We start from the raw sequence: 7,582 nt of genomic DNA, 5'->3' as shown, positions 1-7,582 counted from the left end.
CTAACACAATACTGTAAAGCAATTATACGCCAACAAAGATGTTTTTTAGAAAAAAGAGTGTGTTGTTTAATTTCCACATATTTGCAAATTTCCAAGTTCCCTTCTCTTACTAATTTCTAGTTTCATTCTATTGTGGCCATATAAGATAGTTTGTATGATTTCAGTCTTTTAAATTTATTGAGATTTGTTTTGTGGCTTAACATATGGTCCATCCTGGAGAAATTTCCATGTTTAGTTGACAAGAATATGTATTCTGCTGTTGTTGGGTGGGGTGTTCTATAGATGTCTGTTAGGTCTATTGGCTTATAGTGTTGAATCTTTATTTCTTATTGATCTTCTGTGAGGTTGTTCATCCATTACTGATATAGCGTATTGGAGTCTTCAACTATTATTGTAGAGCTGTTTATCCCTTCAATTCTGCCAGTTTTTGCTTCATATATTTTAGGGCTCTGTTGTTAGATGGATATATGTTTATAACTGCTATATCTTCTTGAAGGACTGACCTTCTTATCAATATATAATGTCTTTCTTTGTCTTTTGTAACAATTTTTTACTTAAAGTTTTTATTTTAAGCTATTAATCTAGCTACCCAGCTCTCTTTTGGTTACTATTTGCATGTTGCAGTCGGTTGAATAGTGACTGTAAAAAGATATGTCTAAGTCCTGATACTTGTGAATGTAACCTTAGTTGAAAATAAGGTCTTTGATGCAGCTGAGTTAAGGGTCTTGAGATGAAATCATCTTGGTCTTAAGGTGGGCCTTAAATCCAATGATAGATGACCCTACAAGAGAAAGGAAAGGGATATTTGAGAGATACACAGAAAAGATGGCAATGTGAAGATGGAGGCACAGATTGGAGTGATGTATCTACAAGCCATGGAATACCAAGGATACTAGCAGCCACCAGCAGCTAGGAGAGAGGCATGGGATGGATTTTCCCTCAGCAACTGGAAGGAACAAATCTGGCTGATACCTTTATTGTAGACTTCTGGTCTCCAGAACTGCAAGAGAATAAATTTCCACTGTTTTCAGCCACCCAGGTTGTGGTAATTTGTCATAGAGAACTAATACACATGGAATATATTTTTTCCATCCTTTCATTTTCCATCTATTTGTATCTTTTTTTTTTTTTTTTTTTTTTTGCATTACGCGGGCCTCTCACTGTTGCGGCCTCTCCCGTTGCGGAGCACAGGCTCCGGACACGCAGGCTTAGTGGCCATGGCTCGTGGGCCCAGCCGCTCCGCTGCATGTGGAATCCTCCCGGACCAGGGCATGAACCCGCATTCCCTGCATAGGCAGGCGGACTCTCAACCACTGCGCCACCAGGGAAGCCCTGTATCTTTGATACTAAAGTGAATCTCTTAGACAGCGTATGGTTGGATCATGTTTTGTAATTATTTTTTATCCATTCAGTCAATCTCTGCCTTGTTTTTAAAGACAGCTTTACTGAGGGACTTCCCTGGTGGTCCAGTGGTTAAGACTCCATGCTTCCACTGCAAGGGGCACGGATTCAATCCCTGGTCAGGGAATTAAGAACCCATGTGGCATGGCCAAAAAACAAACAAACAAAAACAAAATAATAAATAGCATTAAAAACAGCTTTCCTGAGGTCTAATTCACATACCATACAATTACAGGGCTTAAAGTGTACAATTCAATGGTTTTTAGTATACTACATCATAAATTTTAAAAAACTATAAATAAATACATATTTATGTAGAAATACATGTGCTGTCATTATATGTATTATATGTGGTCAAATACGTATAACAAAAGTTGTCACTTTAACCATTTAAAAAAAATTAATTAATTAATTTATTTTTGGCTGCGTTGGGTCTTCGTTGCTGCACGCAGGCTTTCTCTAGTTGTGGCGAGCGGGGGCCACTTTCCGTTGCGGTGCATGGGCTTCTCATTGCATGGCTTCTCTTGTTGAGGAGCATGGGCTCTAGGCACACGGGCTTCAGTAGTTGTGTCACTCGGGCTCAGTAGTTGTGGCTTGCGGGCTCTAGAGCGCAGGTTCAGTAGTTGTGGCGCACAGGTTTAGTTGCTCCATGGCACGTGGGATCTTCCCAGACCAGGGCTCGAACCCGTGTCCCCTGTATTGGTAGGTGAATTCTTAACCACTGCACCACCAGGGAAGTCCCTAACCATTTTTTTTTTTTTTTTTTTTTTTTTATGCGTTACGCGGGCCTCTCACCGCTGTGGCCTCTCCCGTTGCGGAGGACAGGCTCCGGACGCGCAGGCTCAGCGGCCATGGCTCACGGGCCCAGCCGCTCCGCGGCATGTGGGATCCTCCCAGACCGGGGCACGAACCCGTGTCCCCTGCATCGGCAGGCGGACTCTCAACCACTGCGCCACCAGGGAAGCCCCCTAACCATTTTTAAGTGTAATATTCAGTGACGTTAATTACATTTTCAATGTTGCGCAATCATCACCACTTCCATTTCCAAAACTTTTTCATTGCCCCAAGCAGAAACTCTGTAACCACTGAGCAATAACTCCTCATTGCCTTTCCACCAACCTCTCTGGTAACTTCTAATCTACTTGCTATCTCTGTGAATTTGACTATTATAGGTATCTTATATAACTGGAGTCATACAATATTTATCCTTTTCTGTATGGCATATTTCACTTATTATAATGTCTTCAAGGCTCACCCATGTTCTAGCATCAGAACTTCACTTGTTTTTATGGCTAAATAATATTCCATTGTATGTATATACCACATTTTGTTTATCCATTCATCTGTTGATGAACACTTGGATTGTTTCCACCTTTCGGCTATTGTGAATAATGCTGCAATGAACATTGTCATACAAATATTTGTTTGAGTGAATGCATTCAGTTTCTTTGGGTATATACCTAGGAGTGGAATTGCTGGATCATATTGTAATTCTTGTTTCATTTTCTTTTTATTGTGTCAAAACATACATAGCATAACATTTATCATTTTAACAATTTTTAAGTGCACACTTTAGTGGCATTCACTGTGTTCGGATTGTTATGCAACCATCACCATCACCCATCTCTCATCTTCCCATTAGAATATCCCTGGGCTTCCCTGGTGGCGCAGTGGTTGAGAGTCCGCCTGCCGATGCAGGGGACACGGGTTCGTGCCCCGGTCCGGGAAGATCCCACATGCCACAGAGCAGCTGCGCCCGTGATCCATGGCCGCCGAGCCTGTGCGTCCGGAGCCTGTGCTCCGCAATGGGAGAGGCCACAACAGTGAGAGGTCCGCGCACCATTAAAAAAAAAAAAAAAAAGAATATCCCTGTGAAATGTTGCAAGTGTGGTGGATCTTGGGGGTAGAGAAGTAATAGATAAGGGAAAGTTTGTATGGTTTAGCACTAGGAATTATAATTGCACTCACTCTCAGTTGGCAACATTTTCTGTGATGGAATACCTGAGAGGACTCAAAAGGGTTCATGGTAACACAAGGAACTGCTGGAATTTATATGTTGGGCATCTGGACACATGCCAACAGGGAGGGAAGGATCGCTCTCTCATCTTCCTGAAAACAAAACAAAACAAAACAAAACAGGGCTTCCTTGGTGGCTCAGCGGTTAAGAATCCGCCTGCTGATGTAGGGGACATGGGTTCAAGCCCCGGTCCGAGAAGATCCCACATGCCGCGGAGCAACTAAGCCCGTGTGCCACAACTACTGAGCCTGCACTCTAGAGCCCGTGAGCCACAACTACCGAGCCCATGTGCCATAACTACTGAAGCCCACACGCCTAGAGCCCGTGCTCCGCCACAAGAGAAGCCACCGCAATGAGAAGCCTGCACACCACAATGAAGAGTAGCCCCCACTCGCGACAACTAGAGAAAGCCCGTGCGCAGCAACGAAGACCCAATGCAGCCAAAAATAAATAAATTAATTAATTAAAAAAAAAATCTAAGATGTCACAAGAGTCTTCTTACATTACATATCACGTTCTCATGGTTGGTGAATCTAATTTGGAAGGACAAAAGAAAAGAAGCGCTGTTTGTTGGCTGGGATTGGAGGAGATGTGGGGATGATGCAAGTGTGCCTCTGCTCCCAAAGACGGATTCTGACAGGCAACAGGTGTGTGGGCTGATACTGTCCCTACTTCTGAGTGCCTTCAAGAGCCAGCATGGCACGCATGTCAAAGATTATGGCCCCTATAGGCTTGCGTTTCTGACAAGTTTGGCCACAGAAATGCTTGCAGTGACTCCTTAGACACCAAACTTTGGCGCTTCTCAAACCTAAGCATGTTGGGATGTGTTAAAAATATGAACCAAGAACCATTATATGTACAAATATTATTAATGCCTTTATCTTACAGGTGAAGTAACTGGGATCAGAGAAGTTAGGTGATTTTCTGAGGCTCACAGAGCTGGCAAGCCTCAGCATTAGCTAGAACCAGTCTCTTCATTTCAGTGCTCGTTTCATTCTACCACGTTGTTTCTATTCAAAAGGTTGACACTGTCTAAAATGTCAGATGATTTCCTCTGAATCTGTTTCAGAATTCAAACAATTTCAGCTTAAGCATTGTATGATATGTTCCAACGTAGTCATTAGTATTCATTTTCCAAAACATATTTTTTTTCTCGAGCATTTATTCCACTTTCTTATTCCACTTTCTTTGGCACTGGTATCCTTGCTTCTACTGCTAGACCAACTGCTTTGGGTAGAGCTGACACCCCATCTAACAAGAGTGACATGAAACCCAGGCCTATCATGACCTCAGAGTTTGATTCAAGGATAGGTACACTTTCCATTCAGAGTCACTCTCTCACAAGGAGACTTGCTGAGAGTGTTGGGAGGGTGCGGGGAACCTCTTTTCTGCTAGAACTTCTAGCAGTAAGGATGAATGAAGCCAGGAGCTTGAGGCCACTTAAACTATAAAGGAAGACAAGAAAAGGAAAGGCAGAAATGAGAAATGGGGCTTCCCTGGTGGTGCGGTGGTTGAGAGTCTGCCTGCCGATGCAGGGGACGCGGGTTCGTGCCCCGGTCCGGGAGGATCCCACATGTGGAGCGGCTGGGCCGCTGAGCCTGCGCGTCTGGAGCCTGTGCTCCGCAATGGGAGAGGCCACAACAGTGAGAGGCCCGCATAACGCAAAAAAAAAAAAAAAAAAAAAAAGAAATGAGAAATGGAGAAAACCTGAATCCTAAAGATGTCGTTTGAGCTCCTAAGCCAAAACATGCATATTAAACTAGAACATCTTTTTCTTTTTTTCTTTCAGTTATATGATCTAAGAGATTTCCCCGTTTGGTTAAGCCAATTTGAGTTGAATTTTCTGTCTTTTGAAATAAAAAGGTCCAACTAATATAACATTCTTCTGATTGTTTAGAAAAAATAATTTTAGGAAGGAAGAGGATGGAAATCACTAGAGAGTAAAATTTTAAAGTATTATATCTAATTATGAGTCAAGAACTTGAATTAGTTAGGACTGCTTTCAGCTTTGAGTTACAAAAACAACTAAACGGGCTTCCCTGGTGGCGCAGTGGTTGACAGTCCACCTGCAGATGCAGGGGACACGGGTTCGTGCCCCGGTCCGCGGAGGTGCTGGGCCCGTGAGCCACGGCCGCTGAGCCTACGCGTCCGGAGCCTGCGCAATGGGAGAGGCCACAACAGTGAGCGGCCCGCGTACGGCCAAAAAAACAAAACAAAACAAAAAAATAAACAAGAAGGATCTGAAAACAACTTAAACAAGAAGGACATTTTTGTTTTCATATAAAAGAAGTCTAGAAGCAAAAAAGCAAGGAAGTACCAGGATTGGTTAACTCATCAGTGCAGTATCACTGAGGACCCAGAACCCCTTCTGTAGGCATAGATTGGAACCCTGAGACTTAGAATGAAGGCATTTGGATTCAGACAAATCTGAGAAACTTGAACCCTCATGTCCCCCTTAGATTCTTCCTTCCTTCCTTCCTTTCTTTCATTCATTCATTCTTTCTTTTTCTTTCTACTTATTTTAAAAGTTTAAGACTCATAATAAGTTGCAAAAATAGTATAGAATTCCTGTGTACCCTTTGCTCAGTTTCCTCCAATGATATCTTACATAAACATAGTACCTTGTAAAAAGTAGGAAACTGACATTGATACAGTATTATTAACTCAGATGTAGGCTTTATTCAGATTTTGCCAGTTTTTACATACCCTCCTTTTTTTTTGAGTGTATAGTTCTATGAAATTTTATTGTATGTGTGGATTCAAGTAACTATCACCACAGTCAGGAATCAGAACTGTTCCATCACCGCAAAGAAACTCTTGTGTTGCCCCCAATAGTCATACCCTTCCCTCAGCTCTAACCCCTGGGAACTATTGATCTGTTCTCTATAACTTTGTCACTTTAAGAATGTTATATACATGGAATTATGCAGTATGTAATCCTTTGGGATAATGTCCTTGAGATCCATCCAAGTGGTTGTGTGTATTTCATTCCTCTGAGCTTTCTTTGTCAACCAAAATACTCCTTTTCCCCATGTCTCAGGAGACTAGCTTTCTATTTATTGAAGACCCTGTAGTGAATTCATCTGAAGTAGTTCGTCCTCTGACTTGGGAGAAGAAAGATCATAAGCGCCATCCCCACCCCCACCACAAATTGCAAGATTTTTCAAATTTATATTGTCAGAGACCTGAGAATATACAGGGAATGGATTCTCCAAGTGCCTGACAAAAAACAAAAAGCAGAACTTAACATTGGACTGGGATGAATTTAACATGGGAGCACTTTCCAGAGTTTTCAGATACAATGTGTAGTTCAAGCAGCAGATTGGTTGATAATGGTGGCTTATTTTCAGTAGGTTGAGAGGCCAAAAAGCATCTTTAAAAAGCTCACTGATGGCTGTCATCTATAGGTCAGGGTTGATGGTGGGAGATTTCACCATTTAAATAGGTTCCTTGATTTCAAGCCACAGTAACAGGCCAGGTGTCAGTGCTTAGCCACCAGAGACTAAGTGAACGCAGATACTAAGATGGGCCAATAGGACCAGAGTGGCAGTCAGAATGCTTTAACTCACATAGCTCCATGGTGGTGGCTTAATCACAGTGAATTAAATAGATGGGCACCTCACTTAAATACTTTTAGATCTATACAATCAGAAAGATTCTAGCTCTGGTAGGCATAGACCTGAGTCACCACAGTGAAGAGCCACGGCCTTTCATCCAGTGTGTGGATATACGCCATTTCACAGGTTCTTGAATAGAGAAGAGGTTGGGTCTTCTTGAGAAAGCCCTGTGACACAGCCAAAACTGTATCTTATAACTCTCCTTCCTTTTTTTTCTCCCCCCTCAAAACCAGCAGCCATTTTCCAGAGTGAATGGGCACTAGGGAAAGGGAAATTTCTCTTTTAGGAGTCTCTATATACTGGCTACGAGTATGCTAATCCTTGTGGGCACCCAAGTAGCTACTGGAATCCATTGGTCAGAGTGGTAGCTTACGGAGGTCACGTGGTTAATCCCGTTTTGGCTCTAGCACACTGCACAATGATTTCAGGGAACTAACTATGGTTAGTTCCCTGGTTCCTGAATGCATAGTTGGAACAGACATACCTGGCTACTGGAAGAATATGCATATTGGCTCCCTCATCTGTGGAGGGAAACATAATAGTAAGA

The sequence above is a fragment of the Phocoena sinus genome, chromosome 14 (genome assembly GCF_008692025.1).
Source record: "Phocoena sinus isolate mPhoSin1 chromosome 14, mPhoSin1.pri, whole genome shotgun sequence".
Classification (NCBI taxonomy): domain Eukaryota; kingdom Metazoa; phylum Chordata; class Mammalia; order Artiodactyla; family Phocoenidae; genus Phocoena; species Phocoena sinus.
This window is presented reverse-complemented; position numbering follows the sequence as displayed.